Source organism: Atractosteus spatula, chromosome 11 (genome assembly GCF_055471065.1).
Source record: "Atractosteus spatula isolate fAtrSpa1 chromosome 11, fAtrSpa1.hap1, whole genome shotgun sequence".
NCBI classification, from domain to species: domain Eukaryota; kingdom Metazoa; phylum Chordata; class Actinopteri; order Semionotiformes; family Lepisosteidae; genus Atractosteus; species Atractosteus spatula.
Window position 1 is genome coordinate 2,152,832 of NC_142716.1, and position 19,893 is coordinate 2,172,724.

Below are 19,893 nucleotides of genomic sequence, written 5' to 3' on the forward strand. Positions count from 1 at the left end.
TTTATAAAACTCCCTGGAGGGTATGAACGAATTGAAACAAAAAGTAAAGCAGATTACTCTAACCTTCAATGAGTTTCCTGTTTTTCTCATATTCTTTCAGAACCCAGCAGGCAAGCAGCAATTTGAAGCCAAGGAACCTACAGAGTTTTATTCTCATAACACTGGCACAGTTCTCTTTAATGTTCCCTGTGAGCACTCCTGATTAGCATCATAACATGGATGAGAATGCTCGAAAGGCTGAAAATATATCCATACATCATGGCTCACATTCCAGCAGGGTATTTCACTAGTGGGGATAATTTCACGTTTGCTGTTTTTAATTCAGTGTTCTCATCTGCTCTGAAACACAAGCTGGCTATACTGTATGTTTACCTGTCGCTTGAGTGGTTCGAGGACCCAGGGAAGTCAAGGATTTTTAGTTCCTGAGGTCAGCTTCAGCCCCTAACAGAGCAACGTTGCATGTCAATTGCAGCGTGCAAGCTGCAGGAGAGATGGATTTTCTACAGCAGCAAAATAGGTTGAACGGCAAGGAGGAGAAACCACTGTCTCGAAATGTTACACATGCTTTTGCAGTTTCATGGAAAATGGGCAAAGCCAGTTTAACCTCTACAGTGAAGTGCTGGGTACAACAGCAAGCTGTGTTAAGTCCGTGTGGGCAAAGGCCTGCATTGATTTAAGAGGCCCCAGACATGGAGAACTGTCCTGCTCAGTTTCGGCAGGAAGTGGGATTCCATGTTGTAAGCTAGCCAGCAAGTTTTCCAGCAAATTTCACAGGCCCGCTGCTTTCACATTGCTTGACTGTGGCGACAGACCCGGACAGAGATGCTGTACAGTATCTCGAATGCAGTGCAGTTCAGGAGAGCTGCAGCAGTTCTTAACGCGCCAGTTGTGGACAGATGACTCTGTCTGCAGCCGGAGGGACACGTACTGTAAGTGCCGAGCAGTTAAAAGAGTCCGCCCCTGTGCAGACACTGCACCAGGGAAGCTGGTATCGGTTGGTAAACAGTGCACTTGTGATCAAAAGCAAACCATATGGTTCCTAGCAGGAGATCTGAAACTTTTTTTTCCCCTGAATCTGCTCCCAGTGAGCATGCATCCCTGATGAAAGCGACACCCCCGCTTGTCACATTTAAGGAACAAATAGAACAGTTCAAGGGATACAGTTTAAAACAAAATAGGATATTGATGTTCTCCAGGCTTATGATTCAGATGAAAAAGCCTCTTTGAGGTGTCACATTTTGCTTCCTGGAATGTCCTAGGAGAGATGGGTAGACGGGCCAGAGAAATGAGCTCTGGCACGGAGAAACATCGCAAGCAGCGCGCTCCTGTTCAAAGAAAAAGCAATTTCAGGAATGCTCAGAAATGTAGCGCAACAAAGCAAGGCTTTTCGTGCTATTCCTGGAAGAAGTCATAATGATTTCTAAGTTAAGGAAATGTATGCATTTGCTCCACAGTTCATTTTTAATTAAGACTCCTTTGATCGTTGGTTTGTATGTGTTTGCTGGAGGTGGGATGTGTCACCTGTAGTCTAATTTGGAGGAACTGTGTAAAAACCTGGTGTCAGACTTCAGAATTGCATTAATTTGCTTTGGCAGTGAGTTGAAAAACACACCATAACATTTTGTATTTAAATACATTCATGTGGAAAAAAGAAGAGACCATTTGTGTGCCAGATAGGTGTTATTGTAGCCAGTAATTTACCTTGGTTTCCAAGGAGAAAAATTCCAATTTACCCGTTCCTGAAGAAGTTATGTTAAACCTCGGAGACAGCAAATTCTTCCACACACCCATTTGAGCAAGTGCATCTAATATTCATCTTATTAGGTCCTCCTTGGTATAACTGGCACTTTGTCTGAAACCAGAAGCACTTCAATGTGACTACAGCACCCGCTTTGCATGTGACGAAATGCCCTTTATGATGATCACCTGTGAAGGAGCAAGAGGTGTATATCTGGTCAGGGATCTGCAGGAGAAACTTAACTTTAAAACTTTTTCTTTACAGAACACTTGATCCATTTCTGACATTTTATCGAGCTTTTAAAAGCAGGAAATAAAGAAATGAAACTTGCAGCTCCTTTAAGGACTACACTCTAAAACCCTGCTCCCTCTGTAGCCTTCCCTTCATTTTTTACCAGTGGCCACTTTCTGCTTCTGAGGCCATCCCTCCTCTGTGCCAGGGCAGAGAGCTAATCTCTTCCTCCGAGATAAGAGGCCAACAAAGCAAACAAAGTGTTGTTGTCAGTACTGGAGATGAGCCTTTTACTGCTTGCATGTGTCTTTATAATAACACTCCTGGTAACTCTGATGGCTTAACATGCTTCAGAAGTGACTGTGATATTTCCTTTCTTTCTGAAATCCAGCAGATTGGTTGTTGGGGGTTGGGGGGGAGGGGGCATTTTATAAATGCAACTGAATCTCCGAAGGTTTAATATTTGCATTTTAGGAACAGCAAACTGGAAAATTAAGCCAGGGTCTTTTCTCATTATATCAGATAAGCTTCTGAATTAATTATTCGTTTATTTGGCAGATGTCTTTATCCGAGGCAACTGGAACTATTATCTGGTTACTTAGCAGAAGAACCGGAGTGCTAATTCCAGAGCTGGGCGGTGTGGTTTGCTGGAGAGAGTTGCATTTGCACACTGGCTGGGTGCGATTCCTCTAAAGATGAAATCTGATGTGTAGGAGAGAGGCACTGCTAACAAGAGCCAGCTCATCAGAGAATATCCAAATTATAATACAGCTGTCGACAAGTGGAGCTGGGCCTTCGCTGAAGTGAGTGTCAGGGAGGTCCGTGTGTAGCTGAGATCAGCATGAAAACGATCGCAACATTCTTTAGCCCACTCCTCTCTGCTTGGCTTGCTGAAGAGGTGACTGTTTTATGCCCAGGGTGCTGTGGGAGAGTTCAGGTACATACTTCAGGGTGTCGAATTCACTGCCAGCTCCCGTGCTGCTGCTTGGCGCTAACCGATCGATGGTGGTGAACTGACGAATTGGCCTTTATCGGGTGTGGTTGACATCTTTATCTGGTGTGCTTCTAATTTCCACGCCATCGTTAACGCTTGCATCTCCATATTCCAGACAGATGTCTCAGGGACGCACCGGGGCTTCGGAGGAATCAGACTGAAACCAGGATTGTGACAACTGAACAGGTGGAGGAACTGCTGTGCAGGTACTCACAGCAGACTGAAGGCGCTCTTCTCCCCCCCCCCCCCCCCCAGCTACTAGACCAACAACATTTCCATTAGAAAAGGAGCTTGCGGCGTATTTATAGCTGGTTAATTTCGGTGCTACGACGCGGAGCTCCGAGCGGGGTTTGGTAGGGATCACTGTCATGGTTTTTGGGCTTTCATGACAAACTCATAGACAGCAAAATACACAAACAAACAAGGGGGGTGGTGATACCCTAACCTGAACTACTAAAGTGATACACCATGTTTTTATTTAAAAATCTAAAGGAATTATAACATGATTTAGGCTATCTGACATGGAGCTATTTTTTGCACATAATATTCGTCATTTAATTGAACATTTCAGTTGGTTTTTTTTTGTGCCTAATATGATGAAACAAAAATTGTTCTTCATCTGCTTCATTTTTTTCCCCTCTGACCTTTGTGGTTACTGTGTTTGTAGGGTTTTTGGGGTCCTAAATTAAAAGGAAAATCTGATATGTTTTTAGATGCACAGTGTGTTTCGCCCAGCGTAATATTTCAGAGCGAGTGGGTAGATATTATTTATTTAAGTCTATGAAATATTAATTTAACCTTTACACTAGGCATCAACATCTCTTGCAGCCATTGTTACTTTGCCACTCATGAAAGATATTAAGAATGCTGTGTATCCTAGTGGAATTCAACTATTAAATAATTTCAGACTCAAACAGTGGGACTCAGAAACACCAGGATGAAGGGCGCCAATATTGGCTGAGAAGGAATTTTATATTAGTTAGCAATCACAAGGTATTATGTCTGGCAGTGCAGCGTGTCAGAACAGCAGGGCTATTGCATGTTAGTTCTACATATGGATATATTCTTAGCCATCATCCTGGACACAATAATGGAAAAGCTGATGCCTTATCAAGCTGCACTGTCAGGGAGGTACAACCGAGTTAAGATTATGTTAGCGATATTTGTGATGGCGCGCTCCACAGTCATTCTCTAGTCCCTCGTGCAATCCAACAATAAGTTCTCATAAATACGAAGCAGAAAACCCAGTTTAGACATCACCTCATTATCAGTACACCGTTGTTTTGTTTCCCTTGATTGCAACAGTATCCGCAGGTATTTAAGAGGTGTTTTCAGTATTGCAACTGATATTGTCTCTTTATTAACCAGTGCACCGGTTGGTTGGTTGAAGAGATTTGGTAATTATGCGCTGATCAGAGGAGGCACAGGAGACGCACTTCCATTCAGCTTTAAAGGTTGTCAAGCGTGTCGGGCCACAGCCAGGAGATTCACGCTCTCGCCAGCCCACTGTGGTGCTGCAGGGGAGGTCTGACCGCGCAGGGCCTGTAAGTCGTCGATAGAGGTGTGGCAGAGGCGGTGTAATCGTGGAAACGCTCCGACTGGTTGATTTGCGAAAGCTGTTCTGCCAGAGGTATGAAGCTCAAAGCCGGATTGTCGTGGGGCAGGGAGGGCGGGAGAGGCCGGAATTAGTTTCCGATGAAGCCGGTTCCTTCTCCTCCCCGCCGCGGCTCCGGTGACGGTGACCAGGCCACAGTCTGGTAGCACCCAGCCGAGGGGCTTGTCCGCCTCTCCCGGGGCGGAGGTAGACAGAGGTAGACACGCTCTAGGGGTCTCCAGGGGTCCGCAGCCTGCTCGCAGAGCCGCGGACCCCCGGGGCATGCGGATGAGCCAGCTCCCCTCCCGCACGCCGCACGCTCCCGCCATCGGGGAGTCGCGCCAGGCTGTAAAGAGGGGAAGCGAGGCGCAGCTCATAATGCACCCGTAGGTGCCAGCCAGCCGCCAGTTCACGCCCAGTGCTAAGGCCGTGCCAAAATCGAGAGGATGCCTCGTCGCTGCCTGCCAAGAGTCGCTACGGCAACAGACTCTGTTCGGAAACCAGGAGAGAAAAGAGGCCTCTCTCATTGCTCTGTTAGACTGCTAGAGTCTGGGAGAGAAATTATTTAGAACTGCTATTTTAGTCTTACTTGTTCCGCTGTATATATTCTAATGGTATGCAGTGTATAATCTGGCGTTTTTGCAAGTTAACACTGACACATATACACCTGTGAAGGGAACTGATATGTATTTTTTATTTATATCGTATACCATTGCTTATAGAGTAATGTTGAGATCATTACTCACAATGTAGTGTTGCTTAAACCGAAGAGCAAGAGCTCCGTTTCCCTGTAGCCCTGTTCTAAAACTGCTCGTGCCCATGTAAAAGCCACGGGTTATAAATTATACAGCACAGTAAAACCGAAAACATCTGCTGGCTGGTTATTCAAGGTCCAGAGAAGAAGAAAAGAGGCCTCACAACGCGACTCGCAGGGACCTCACCAATCACCACCTGTCTGTTCTTATAACAAAACAGATTTCCTGTTGACAAAGCCTCTTAGTCAGCCTCTTTCTTGTTGATCTGCTCCCTTGCTATCGCTGCGCGTACAGTATAAGGGCGTCCTGACAAGCGACGCTGATTGTGCCGTATGTGTGCTCTCTTCACCGAAACTCTGTTTACTGGAGGCTCGGCACTGGCTGGGGTTTGGCTTTGATTAACGACGGGGCTGCTCGTTTGCCGATGTTTACTTCATCTCAGACCTGTCTGCAGTTCCTTCCAGCACTCACCATAATTTGCTCCTCAACAGGACTGACAGGCTTTGCCTTTGAAGAGAAAAACATGCATGTCCAGAGCACACGGGACAAAGCACTGATGGGAGCTCTTTTCAAAACAAGCCATTTGCGCTCGTATTCTGTCATGATCTTTGTCGTTTTCTATCAGCGTTGCAGAAAAACTTCTTATCACAACAAACTTTCACATAAAATCTTCCCGTTTTGAACAGTGACATTTTAACACTTTGTGCCAGATTTTCTGCTGTATCAGTGTTAAATGTCAAAATAGAAGAATACTGTACTTTTAAACGTGCATATTTTCACTTCCTGTATAAGGACTTCTCATAGTGCAATGGAGGAAGGTGTTACTAGGTCTGTGCTACTTAGGACTTAGTCAGAGAGGTGAAACCGACCGAAGGTCAGTTTTCTAAAACAGATTGAACCACCAATTCTTTAACAATTGGTTGCATGAGGCAGATCCTCACATAAAGCTGTCTCACAGTTACTTGTGCTGTTGGTGCCTGTGATTGTAATATTTCATTCCAAATTTCTCACCAATAAATATGGCCATGGAAACTGACTGAACACGCTGGTAGAACCGAGTCCATCAAGCACTTTTTTCCCAGAATTTGAAGACAGCCTGGAGTGAGGCTAAAGGCCAAGTAAGCTCTGTTAATTGACTGGGGTGTTTCCAAAGACAAGATTTAGTGAAGTACACGCTGGAGAGAAGTGATAATAAAATGGTCCCATCCAAGTAAAGCGAGTTGATGTGCTAAAAAAGAGACACTTACAAACAGAAACCAGCGCAGAATAAATGTCAAATTCTGACCTTTAGGGAGTTGCTGAATTCTTTCTCGTGATTTAATAGTATTAAAACATTCATTAAAGGAGGACAAACTGCAGAGCGATTTGCAAGGGTGTTGTTGCAGAAAAAGAGCTTACCTTTGAAACCCTCTGAATAAATTTCTCGCTTGCTTGTTACATTAATGTGAATGGTGACTATGTGTTAAGTTTCCAGACAGGTGAGAAAGGTCAGTTTCAGCTTGCTGGGCCATGGTAGGCAGGAGAGTTTTACTGCTCAGGGTTATTGTAAATAACGCTGATGAAATGTGAAGTGCAGCACTCGTTTGAAACGGGAACCTTGTCCAGGCCGTCAAACCAAGAGTTTTCTAATTGAACCTCATGTGGTGTTGTGCAGGTCTGAAGATCGTTCAGAATGATCTTTTCGAAAACCAGTTGCCCAGCTAAGGAGTAACAGTTGCAGTTTCATCAGTGACTTCTTCTTTACATGAAGACTTGGGTGTCAGCACTCCTCCCTGGCTCATCGTACTTGTTCTGAAGGATGGTGCTCACCTACCTGGTGAACAGGTGTGTGTGTGTGTGTGTGTGTGTGTGTGTGTGTGTGTGTGTGTGTGTGTGTGCTCAGATGAACGACCGGCAGCAGTTTCTCTTTACATGACAGGTTTTTTAATGGGTAACCAAGACGCCAGAGGTTTAGGAAGCTTTGAATGACACTCGGCCAACTGTATGTATCAAAAGGAAAAGCTTCCATTCATGTTATGGGATGCGTTACTCAAACATGACTATTTTTAGTTTCTTATTGTAAAACGCAAAATTCTTTTCCCAGTTTGACCTTGACCCAACACTCCTACAGAATTCCTCTTTAGTTATGCAAATTAATAGTTTTACCTATTAACATACCAGCTGAGATCTAATGCCCTTATTAAACTGATTATTCCTGGGGCATGAACAGTCTTTGTCCATCCTTCATGCGAGGTTGAGGCTGCTGACGACTTTAAGAGAAATTGAAAGAAGCAGGGGGTTCACTTCAGGTGATCGCTCTGGGCCCCGGTTCATTCAAAACGTCAACTCAGCTCTGACAATCAAGTCGCAGAGCAAGAAGAAGACCTTTTCTGGGTATGAAGAGGCTTCTTTTCCATGACCAGTGACCACGCAGTAGTGGCAGGTTTGCAGTCTCCAGCAGCTGGACATGGTCAAAGGTTTCATTTAGTTCAGGCGCTAGTGATCATCATGGGGGTGGCGTAGCACAGTGGTTAAGTCTTCAGATTCACAATAGTCCAGCTGGGGGTCCCCACTGGCGACACTGCTGTTGAACCCTATAACAAGTGACGTTACCCCAGTTGCTCCAGCCGCATTCAGCAGAATCCAGGATGAGCTCTGGTCCGGTGGGCCGCTGTGCCCTGGAGTGGTCTTCACCGTCAGCTCATAATCACCTTGTCTGGGCTACTCAATGGAGCTGGTGATTGGTCAGCCAGTGTATGTGCGGTGCTGACGCTGATAGATCTGGATTTTTGTGTGTCACAAAGTTTCCTCTGCGATTTGCAGGAATTGTTTCATTCTCTTCTTCTTCTGCTAGAGCTGCTTTCACCCTCTTAGCTGCTAACAAGGCCGTGCTCCCAACACGCAGGCTCAGTTAAATGAAACTTCCAATTGTTTTGTGTGCAGGACCTTTGATTGTGTTATCTTTTTATTTTATTTTGAGCAATACAGAAATTGTATGTCTTTTGCTATTTATTCAACCTGGTGTTGTGTTTCTTTTGGAGCAATACAAACGATCCCTTTTCCATACCACATTCCTGGTGAGACATCCGCTGAGTTGAATATGTTGGAATAGCATACACTGTCTGCAAGGACATGGGACGCTTATTTTATTTTGTTTACAGCTCCATGCACCCAGAAAGAGAGAGAGGAAGAGACAGTACTCTTCTCAGATCTCTGGGGTTTAACATCATTCTGTCTTGCCTTAACTATTTCACTTTTTATGAACATCCTTAGAGACTTCTGCTGTTGGTTTGGTTTTTCTCGCCAAAGATGTGTGTGCCGTTCCATCTGCGCCCAGTCTGAGATAGCTGAACTGCAGTCAGTGTCGTACAAGAAAAGTGCTGAATTATTAAGAGCTCCAGATTTCTGTGCTGCATACATCTTCAGTCCATCTGTTTAAAAAGCATTCATATATGGTGAAGAGTACCTTGTGCAGTTCCTGGCAATCTGTCGCAGAGCAAGTTCTCAGAGTAAGACGCTTGAGGTTGCAATAGAAAGTTTGATTTCTTGCAGGAGGTGATACATTTATGTGCACCAAAGCACAAAATAAAACTGGAAGTGAACAATATTGGTTGAGAGCTATCTCTTATCATGCTTCCTACCCTTAAATCACAAAAGCCTGGAAGTGATGCACTTGCAGTTCTTAATATTGCTGATATTATCCAGCTCATTATTTCATTTAGAAAAGACCCGATGAACTGGATCTTATCTGACAATGTACGAAATGAATGCCAAATGCTATTTCATCATTTTCATTGTTGACCGACCATTTAGTTCCCAATTTTATTCTGAAAACTAAAGCACTACAAAACGGATTTTTAAACCCTGCAGTACTGATTACAGAATTTAATTTAATAATGGAAAACAAACTAGACACAGTATAATGGTTTCATGCAGATACAGTCGAAAGCTGAAATAAAAACTAAATGTAATGAGAAACTACTATAACATGATGCACGTTTTCCATAATATTGCCTTTGACTTTGTTTGATCTTTTTACTGAGCGTAAAGACCTTCTTCTGTCTCGTCTGCAGCACCAGAACACGGCCCTGCACACGCCATTACATTATTTTCATTTAATTATGAAAGCCGCAAAACAAGAGAAGGTAGACTGCAGCGGTCATTAAGAAGAAAAGAGAAAATTAGAAAAGCCAGCAGCTGGTTTGAATAGATTGTGTGTGGAATAAATTAAAAGTTGAACCTTTCCTGTGCCGTATTCAGATGTCTGCCATGCTGTGATTAATCATTTGTGTCTGATTCTGTAATCCTTCTCAATGAAACACAAATGTAGTGATGGGGAGCCCCTGTCCTGTCCAGTAATCATGCGTTGAGCATGATGCCCAGACTACAGAGAGGGGTTAAGAGGATTTTAAAGGGTTTCATTTCGCACATGGTATGTGTCTTACATGGTGCTACTAGGCTTTTTCATTCAGGTCACACAAGGGACTTATTAACTCCCATCACCTCCGAAGAAGGACTCTGCAAAGTTTATTTTCCATCGGCTGCGTAAACCGAGCAGCGCGGAACACCGAGTGGAAAGTAGGAGCACAGCGTGCAGGGACAGCGCAAGTGTCTATCAGGGAGAAACTGCCACTCTCCTGTCCTGTTGCGGAGGAGAAGCCCGAAACAGTGCTGGCTTTGGCCGTGGAAACACCTTACTCTTCCAAACTTCCCCCCCCTGCAACAAAAAACAAGATGCCTCACAAAGCAAAGAAAGTGGGGTGTGTCCTCCAGGCGGGTAGCCAGTGCAGGTCCACACCTACCCTGGCTGGCCCACCAGTGGTCTATAAGGGTGCCCCAAGGAAACGCGAGGTCGTACCTGAGCTCTTCCTTCAGGCGGCAGGGGTAGCGTGCACACTTCCTGTTTCCTCTGGCGGACCGCAGGGACAGGACTGCTGAGGGTGTCACACGGTTTAAAGACAGCCGCCAGGAAGCGTGCGCTAACATTTTAAAGCTGATCGACGTCTCTCCTGCGCTCCCAGGCAGGCTGTGCCCAGGCGGTGGGATTGCGTGGAGCCAAGCGTCTCTGTTTAACCTGAGGTTAACGTGAGATTGAACGAGGGGCAGCTTCCATGAGTGTGTTCCTGCCCGTGTCAGGTGTCAGGTGAAGCAGGAAAACACCAGATTGGCATGTCTTCTGGTTCTGGAAGCAGCTCGGCCAAGTCCTAATGCAGGTATGGAAGTATACGATTGTTCGAGAACTGAGAAAGTGAAATTTGGAACTGCTTATCTGCTCACGTTCAGATTGCACGGGTTTAAAATTTTAAGTTAACACCTGTGAACATGTTTCACTGTTCATTCTCAAGACGTCTGCCTGGTTGACTTTGTTGCACCATCCTCGAGAACTTGAAATATTTCTATCAGGTCCCCACCTGATCTTGTTTCTTTCTTGACAAGTCATAGTTTATTTAGAAAAGAATGTCTCCTCTGCTTATTAAATATTATGAGTCCGCAGGTAAATCATCAGAATATGATATCTCTCAAAGATGTGAAGCTGGTGCACATTTTTTTTCAGTTTGAAGAACTAAAAAAAGGTTTTAAAGGCATTTCTCTACACAGATGTATGAAGACACAAGAAATATTTATCAGTGTGTAACCTGTATCGTTGCTGTATAAATAATTGTGCCTCAGCCTTTAAACAGAAGCAGACAAACGAGTCCAGAAGCAAGGTTCTCTTTAACAGTCTGGCTCTGTGTGTGTGTGCACGTAATTGTTTTAAAGTGCCTGAGCTGGACACACTGTCTTTCTCATCTGAAACAAACGTCAGCTCCTCTGAGCAGATGAAAGAGCCTTGTAATAAGTGGAACAGGCTGGGTGTGTAGTAGCTCTGCAGAGAAGAAAGGCCGTGGCAGATTGGGTGGGACTGGTCTGGTGCTCCTTTGTGCCGTTTGTGCTGTTGCGTTGAGCCACCTTGCAGGGACACCCTGTCAGAAAGAGCGACAAAGGAAGCAGGGAAGGATAATGGGATCAACCCCCACCCTCCTTCCCCCGGACCAGACCGCACAGAACAAACAGCAATGTTGACACTGATCACAAAGCAGGAGGAGAAACGAATCAAAACAGAAAGGTTTTCACAGGCAGGGAAAAAAAAAACCCACCTGCGCAGAAGACAAATACAGTACAAAGGGCCGTGTCACTCACCCACCACAGGGCCCTTTATTGCGGAGGAGTCTGGTCAGGGTGCTGGCCCTGGGAGAATGGGCGAACAAGATCACAGTACAGGAAATACCGGAAACAATGACTTCCAACTCCATGCGGCACCATAGAGATTTGTTTTAATGCAGAACAGACACATGGTGGGATGTGGGGACGTGTATTCTGGATGGTCTTGTAAACAGTTTGGGAAAGGAGCCTCGCTTACCCAGGTTAAATACCTCCAAAAGGTCCCCCCTTTTCTGGCCTGATCCCGCCATAATCTTCAGCCGACTACAGAGGGGGGATGTAGAGAGCGAAAGGGAAGATATTTGCCCAGGTGCCCTCAGAGTTCCCCGGCTTGAGAAAGTCTCGTTTTCAGCCACGGATCCTAAATTATTTTAGATGGCAGAGATCAGCTTGGCAAGCCACACACTTAGTCGAGTGGCCTCTGTGTGTGTGCAATAATAGTGTGTGTGACATGATCTCAGAATAGATACACCTGTCTCTGTAAGGTCCCTCAGTCAGGTAGTGGACCTCAGGTAATGATTCCACCATAAAGACATTCAAAATAACACAGAAATGAAGTTGTATAAAGGCCCCAATCAGGAGAAGGGTATGAAACGCCTCCTAGACCATTAATATCTTTCTGAGCAGGGTGAAGTCAGTAATGAGGAAGTGAAAGGCACCCAGACGCTGGCTGGATCAGGCTATCCCTCTACACTGAGGAGGCTGGGAAAGGAGGGAATGGGAGAGAGAAGCCACTGGGAGGACAATGGCGACTTTGCAAGAGCTACAGATTTCAGTGGCTTAGATGGGGAAAAAGTGTTCATGGGTCAACGATGTCGTGGTCAGTCCACAGAGAGGGCTCATGGGGAACTGATTTAAAACTCTCATTGATTTACAACAAAGTACCTAAGCGATACTATGGCATTTGACAAAACTGTCTGTTTTTGGTCTAAATGCAAAGTGTTACATCTGGCCAGCAGAGTGCATCACTCAGTCCAGACCTTCCCTACTGTCCAGCATGGTATGTTATAGTTCAGCTTCTAATCAGCAGGGACTGAGGATCCTGCCAAGGTTGGCTGGAACTAAGGTGGAGCAAAAATACTGGGAAATCTTAGAGGAAAGCCTGCCAAATATTCACCTTTCAGCGGGACAGTGACCAAACACACGAGACTACGGCTACACCGGAGTGGCTTCAGAATAAGAATGTGAAAACCATGTGTCATAGCCTTGGAAAATACTGTCCATAGGTGATCCCCAAGCACCAGGCAATTTGAGAGAGCTAGAGCAAATCTGTCAAAGAATGGGCAAAACCTGGACCAAGCTAGTTTCTTCCAAAAGTGCTTCAAGCAGATACTGAGGTCATAGGTCTGACTACTTACGCAATCAAAGTATTTCATTTTGCTGACATTTACTGTAACGTAGCATTTGATGGAAGAGGTGTACACACATATTAGTAATAGAAACTGCTAATTAGTTGTGGTGTAACCGCTTGCATTCCAAATCACGCAACAAGCTCATCAGTCTTCATCTGTGTTCAAGTGCAGTGATTCTGATGCTTTCAAAGAACCGTGAGTTGATCCTGTAGGTCTCCTCTGCTTGGTAGAGCATCTCAAAGCAAAGAGTCAACTATGGACACCAAAAGACCTCCAGGATAAAGTTGTGGAAAGACACGGAGCAGGAACACAGTCAAGACCATCATTGAGAACTGGAAGGCATGTGGCACCATCCAAGATCCTGCCAAGTTCAGGACATCCATCCAAAATGGATGATTGATCAAGGTGGGGGCTGACCAGAGAGGCCACCAAGAACCCACTGGCAGCTCTGAAGAACTTGCAGGGCTTTTTGCCAAAAACTGGTCAGTGTGTATACGTCACAACAACATCCCAAGCTCTCCACAAGTCTGGGTCGCGTGGGAGCGTGGCATGAAGAAAAGTTTTATTTCAGAAAAGCCACACTGAGTCTAGTTTAATGGACTCAAAACAAAACTGCGGAGACTCTCCAGCCATGTGGAAAAATGTTTTGTGGTCCGACAAAGCCAGGATCGAACTTTTTGATCTAAATGCAAAATGTTGTGTTTCGCGAAAACCAAATACAGGACATCACCATCTGCATGGAGCACAATACAGGTAGATTCCTGAAGAAAATCTGCTGCCCTCTGCAAGGAATGTGAAACTGGAAAGGAAGTTTACCTTTCAACATGACTACCACCCTAAGCACACAGCCAAAACAACAGTGGGTTGGTAAAGAGCACAAAGGTAAACGTCCTGGAGTGGCCCAATCAGAGCCCTGACCTCAATCCAACTGACAATCTGTGGAATGACATGAAGGCTGGAGTCCATCAACAGTCCCCTCAGTCTGACTGAGCTTGGGCAGTGCTGTCAGCAGCAATGTGCACTCCAATATCAAGTCTAGGTGTGCTGTGTTGGTACTGACCTGTCTAAGCAGAATTATGGCTGCAATACATAAGCAATAAGTTGCTTCTACCAAGTACTAACTCAGGGGCGCGCACACTGATCCAACCTCTTTTGCTAGGTTTTCATTTGCAATTGCTTTCAGAATGTCCGAGCATTTGTTTTTCACATAGGGGATGTGTGTTACGATGTGTAAACAAAAGTAAAATACGTTCTAATTTAAAGTGTCATGATTTCTGGCTGTTAGGCCAATAAATGTGTAAAGGCCAATACATTTGGAAAGGGTGTGTAGACTTTTTGATTGTGAGGGGAAAAATATGCAATCATATCTGATTGCATTTTACACCTAAAATTGAATTTCTTATGGGCCTTTAGAAGTTGATGATATTTAAACTATAACCTTTAGTGACTATATCCTAAATTGCCACAGGAAACAGGTTATCAGTTCTAATCTTTCCCTAGTGAATCGTCCCCTAATGGCTTTATATATTCAATAGCACTAAAGATAAGCAAAAGCTGTGACGTCCTGGTCTGGTATATCACTTCAGATAGGCTGTCATGATGAGGTTAACGGCTTGCAGTCAGTGTCAAATGAAATAATGCATCCTGTTCCATTTCAGAGCACAGCATAGTAACGTGTAGCATAATTTGTGCAGGATTCAGCTAGAAAATAAACGCTGACTTGACGTATTTGAAGTGCTTGCGCTACAGCTGGTCCGAATGGGATTGGATTGCAGGGTGATCTCACTCGTGCTCGCTGTCTCTCTCTGCATGCTGGATTTATGCAATACAATTGAGTGAGACCCTTTGCCTCCCGGAACACTGAAGTGTGGGGGCCTCGCTGCCACGACAGCCTCGGTGCTCGTCGCTCCTGTCGTTCTCGCGTGCCCGGTGAGAAGCGTGACCTGGGGGCTCTGCAGGCCTGACGGGGGAAAACGTAGGCAGGTTCTCTTCATCTGAAGCACAGGACAGCAGGCTGCTCTTCACGGTTTTGGAAGCAGCAGCAGCAGCAGCAGCAGCAGCAGAAATCTCTTTTTTATGGAGATTACAAGGACTGCGAGGCTTTAATTTTCAATTACACATTTTTAATCGAACGTGTGCACACGATATTTGAGGCTGAGCTGAGTATGAGGGTCATTTTCACCCGGAGAGCATTAAGAAGTTGAGTGATTCAAAACACTTTCTTTTTTTCTGGAGTATTTTATTATTTTTTTCATGGTATGGTGACCTCAGTCGAGGCAATTGCAATTCCACTGGTGCAAATAAACCTATACAGAAATATAGAGTAAATGCATACCTTCTGACATTTAATCTTCATAAACAAAAACGAGCAGAAAGCAATGCTGTTGTGGAACGCACTGTAAGTGTTCGTTTTGCTTTATTGATTCTGAAAGGGGAGGAAATAATTACATTTTATTGTTTTGTGAGGTAGAATATTTTTTGAAAAGGCAACTGAGACTAAATTATAAACTAAACTGTTTGCAATTAAACGATTACAATTAAAATTGCTTTTAATGTTGTGTTGACAGGACAGAACTCTTGTGCCTCACAGCCCCAGAGTTTGCAGTGTTGCCCCAGTTTCTCATGGGCTGTCTGTTCCTTCCGCTGCCCAAAGCACTAGATTGTATAAAACTCTTCCCAGATGAGGTTTCGAAGCATCAAACATTGTCCTGCTCGGTTCCGAAATAGCACTCATCTAGAGGCCATTAGGAACCTCAATATGTAGATCTTGGATGTTGCAAATGTTATATGGAAGTAAACATAAAAATAAGTGGAACACGCCTTTGATTGGTTAAATAGTATGTACTGCCTATGTGGAAGTGTAATATGTGTTTTGTTGTTGTCATCTGGGCTGCACTGGGCCAAATTCCAATCAACTTGTTGACATGGCAATAGAGTATTGGATCAAGTCGGATTGGAAAAGATTGGATCGGATGTGATTGGATTGGATTGAATCAAAATGGATAGGATGGGATTGGATTGAATCAAATTGGATAGGATGGGATTGGAGTGGATCAAATTGGATAGGATGGGATTGGAGTGGATCGGATTGGATGCTCAGAATCGCCCCCTTTTTGGAGGCCCAGCAACAATCTGGTGTCCCGTCCAGTATGGTCCTCCCTGACCCACCTCACGCCATGTGCCTCCTCAGCAGGAAGAGAGACTGTTTCCATTCCCATTGCTTTTTAACAACATGACACACTGACAGCTGCAGCAGGAAGTGTGTTTTCTCACCAGGCAAAGATTCACCAGTTCAGTCATTGCATTTTGGGAAAAAACAGCCAATTAATCAGTTATCCAAAAGAAGTAGGATTGACATATCTTAGAAAGTAAAAATAAAAAAAACGAATACCAAAATGTAAAAATTTTAATTTATAATTAAAAAGCTTGTGTAGATCTCTATTTAGATAGCTCTGCTTTCATTTTTTATTCCTCATTCTCCTTGTGAAAGTGTCTCTCTTGGTAGGCTGGAAGACAGGCACAGGCACAGAACACAGTTGAAATTGTGTCTTGATGCGTCTTGATGTGTGGCTGTGAAAGAAATCTGAACTGGAGCTCCAGACATGATTTTAATAAGTAATTCCAGATCCATTCTATGACCCCTGTTCTTGATAAAAGAAAGGCCTTTAAAAAATAATTATTTTCAGCATTGTGTTTTGTATTGTAAATATTAGTACGTTTACCGTATGCAGAATGGACTTCAACATTTTCCATCGATGTGAACTTCAGTGTTGTGAGCAGTAATTTAAGACATACATCAGTATGTGTTAACATAACGTGAAAATGTGTACGAAAGAAAACATGAACCACACAAAAAAAGTGAAGTCTGCCCCAGAGCCATAGAGCTAAGCAGACATGAGACAGCAGTAGATCACAAAGGTTACTCCCCAGGTAAACAGCTGGGCAGAGGGGTGGCTCTGTGGCTGAGGCGCCTGTGGCTGGAAGGTTGCCGGTTCAAATCCAGTGGCCGGCAGAGGAATCCTACTCCGTTGGGCACCGGAGCAAGGCCCTTCACCCCAACTGCTCCAGGGGCGCCGTACAATGGCTGACCCTGCGCTCTGACCCCAAGCTTCTCTCCCTGTCTGTGTCTCATGGAGAAAAGCTGGGTTATGCGAAAAGACGAATTCCTATTGCAAGAAATTGTATAGGGCTAATAAAGAAACATTATCATTATGGGTGTGCAGGGGAGCCACCGGAGTAAAGCACAGCCCCTCGATCTGCAGAGTCTGCAGCAGGGACTCGAACCCACAATCGGCCACCTAGGAAAAGCACCGGTGGGGAAGACACTAATGAGGAAGTGCTTTTAGAACCAAGAACCAAGGTTCACCTCTGTACCAGAGGGTGGTGGGGGTGGGGAACAAGGTACCCACCCGTGTGGTTGAAGCCGACACCCTGGCTTCCTTTGAGAATCAAAGAGCTGCTCACTACCAAACGGGTCATTTCTAACCTGCCTCGTGTTCAGCCTTGAGTCCAGAGACTTACCCACTATGCTGTGCTGCCCCCTAAACCATGCAATTAAAATGCTCTCACAGGCCTGAGCTGAGATGCTGAGATAAGCTGGAGAGAAAGGGCATCCCTGAAGCCAGCAGTGCAAGGGAAAGGCAGAGATGAAGCACAGTTTACAACATGAAAGAGTTCACCCTGAGTGAGAGAGAAGCACTTCAAAGGAAACTCTCTGCCAGGCTGAGAGTTTAGACAGCTCTGCTTTCCGTTTTTGCTAATTCTCCTTGTGAAGGTGTCTCTCCTCGAAGGCAGGAAGGCAGGATGTGTTTCGGGGGGCTTGAATAAGTATTTCTGCTGCAGGAGCCTTCGGTAAATGCACACTTTGTACTGTAGATTGGTCTTGCAGTTGGGGAAGCTGAGAACGCATCTTCTGTTTGAGTTGATATTTTCCTCCTTGCTGAATGCTCTAGTTCTTGAGGAGAATGCAACAGAATTCACGCCATTTTACACAATGGTCACTAAAGAAATATTGTAACAGCAGTCTGATTTCCCATTCCCCATATCAGACTATTGACAGAACATGCTGTAGATGTCAGTCATTATATATACACATAAGAAGGAGTGTGCAGAAGTGATTGTTCGATTTCAATGATTGCAATGATCCTAAACGCCCAGCTAGTGCAATGAGAAGGTATTTCTGCCCAAGCAGGACTCAGGTGTGCTAACAGAGCCACTACAGTGTCCAAGCATGAATCTGCTGGTGTCCATATGGGATCACCCAGACTCAGTGAGGATTCCAATACACTTGTTCCATGCTTTACACAACATTTGGTATGAAATTCCTACAACAGTTTTCCAAGAGTGCACCAGTGACATGATTATGTGTGCTATGACACAAAATCAGAATGAACTACAAAACATTAAGAACACTATTCTCTGGCATCTTATTTTGTAATATATTTCCACAGTTTGTGTGCTCAATGGTCACACGATGTTGTGATGTGGGGCAATGGTAATGTTAATAAAAAGCCTGTTTTTCATTGAAAAACCTTGTATGTGTTAGAAACACGGTACTGTAACTATGAATCCAAGTTACACTGCCAGAAGAGGAAACTGTCTTTCTTGTGGAATGTGAGAGATTTTGGCCTTTCTGCACTACCAGACATGGTGATGAGGTAATACTGTAGAACTAATAGCTCAAAACCTTACCTGCAGAAGGCAATGGGCTTTCTACCAATGCTTACCAATTAAAAACTAAAAAAACTGCATATGCCCAGACACAAGTAGCAAATGTTACATTCAATTTATGTCTTGACTGATTGCATCACACACTGTAGGTGCACTGTGAACCAAGGGGAGAGGAGAAGTGATAGCTTTACCGAAGCTGCTGTAAAGCACGGAGAGGTTTGATCAAGCTGTGGAAGACCAGGGCAGATGAAAGGAATTGAACAATGCAGGCTTGGTAAAGTCATGGAAATGCTGCAAAAATGCAGTGCAGATTTACTGTAGCTCTGGCACACGTCCATAAGGGCGCCTCTTACATCTCCCAATTCAAGTACCGTTTCCTCACGGATATTGTAAAAGAATTCCTCTTCCTTCCCAAGTGCGAAGTAGCGGTTGGCACACGTCTCGTCTCGACTGTGGTGTCGGTGGAGTTTCCCAGCTGTTTTTCTCGTGCGGACGGGGCGCTGGCCATGTGTCTTCGGGGTGCTCGCCTGTTCTGGTCTTGCCCCTGACTGCCTCTGTACCTCTCCTGCGCCTCACAGCGGGGCTTTCCTGCGGTCCAGAGCAGGCCTGGCGTGTTCACATTCATCTTTAAGTACACGTGTCTTCTGGAGGGGACAGACGGCTGCTTTCTCCACATTTCACTGTGTGTCTTAGGTGTGTGAAAACTAAACTAAATCCAGGTTCTGGCTGATTCAGAGAACATTCTGGGAAGTGGATGAATATGTTGCAATGCTAGTTTTGATTTAATTTAAAAAATCAGTATTTGCAATTCACTACAATTAATCTCCCACACTCTTTTTATTTTTAAACTTAGCACTGATGAGTTTTTTTTACAGAAGACTGACAGCTTTGTCGCTCATTAAACTGTGTTTTTAAATAGAGAGTTTAATTTCATTGGTCCTTTTTGTCGGTTTGCTGCCAGGCCAGCTTTTGCAAATAAAGAGGCTGCACAGCTGTACAACGTTGTTGGACCAGCTGTGTGTAATGGCTGAATGTATCACCTGCGTCTTCGGCGATAATGTCCGAGCGAGTCAGTGCTTTCAGCTAAATAGCCTGTAGAACCAGCTTATACTTCCAAAGCCATCTTGATTGAGAAAAATTAGGAGTGTTGTGGTTTGATTCGGCACTGTGATGGAGAACAATACAGTCTCTCTAAAGCACATCATGCACAGCTATATCGTAGGAGTATAATTTTCCTTTCCCATCGAAGAGGACTCAGCAATCACATCGCCACCTACAGTTAGGACAGGCCTGAGTCTTTAGACCAGAGTGGCCCAAGGCCAGCTAGAATAGTGATGTCCTGTGCCTCCATAGTCTTTGGAGATGTAGGGCAAGAACAG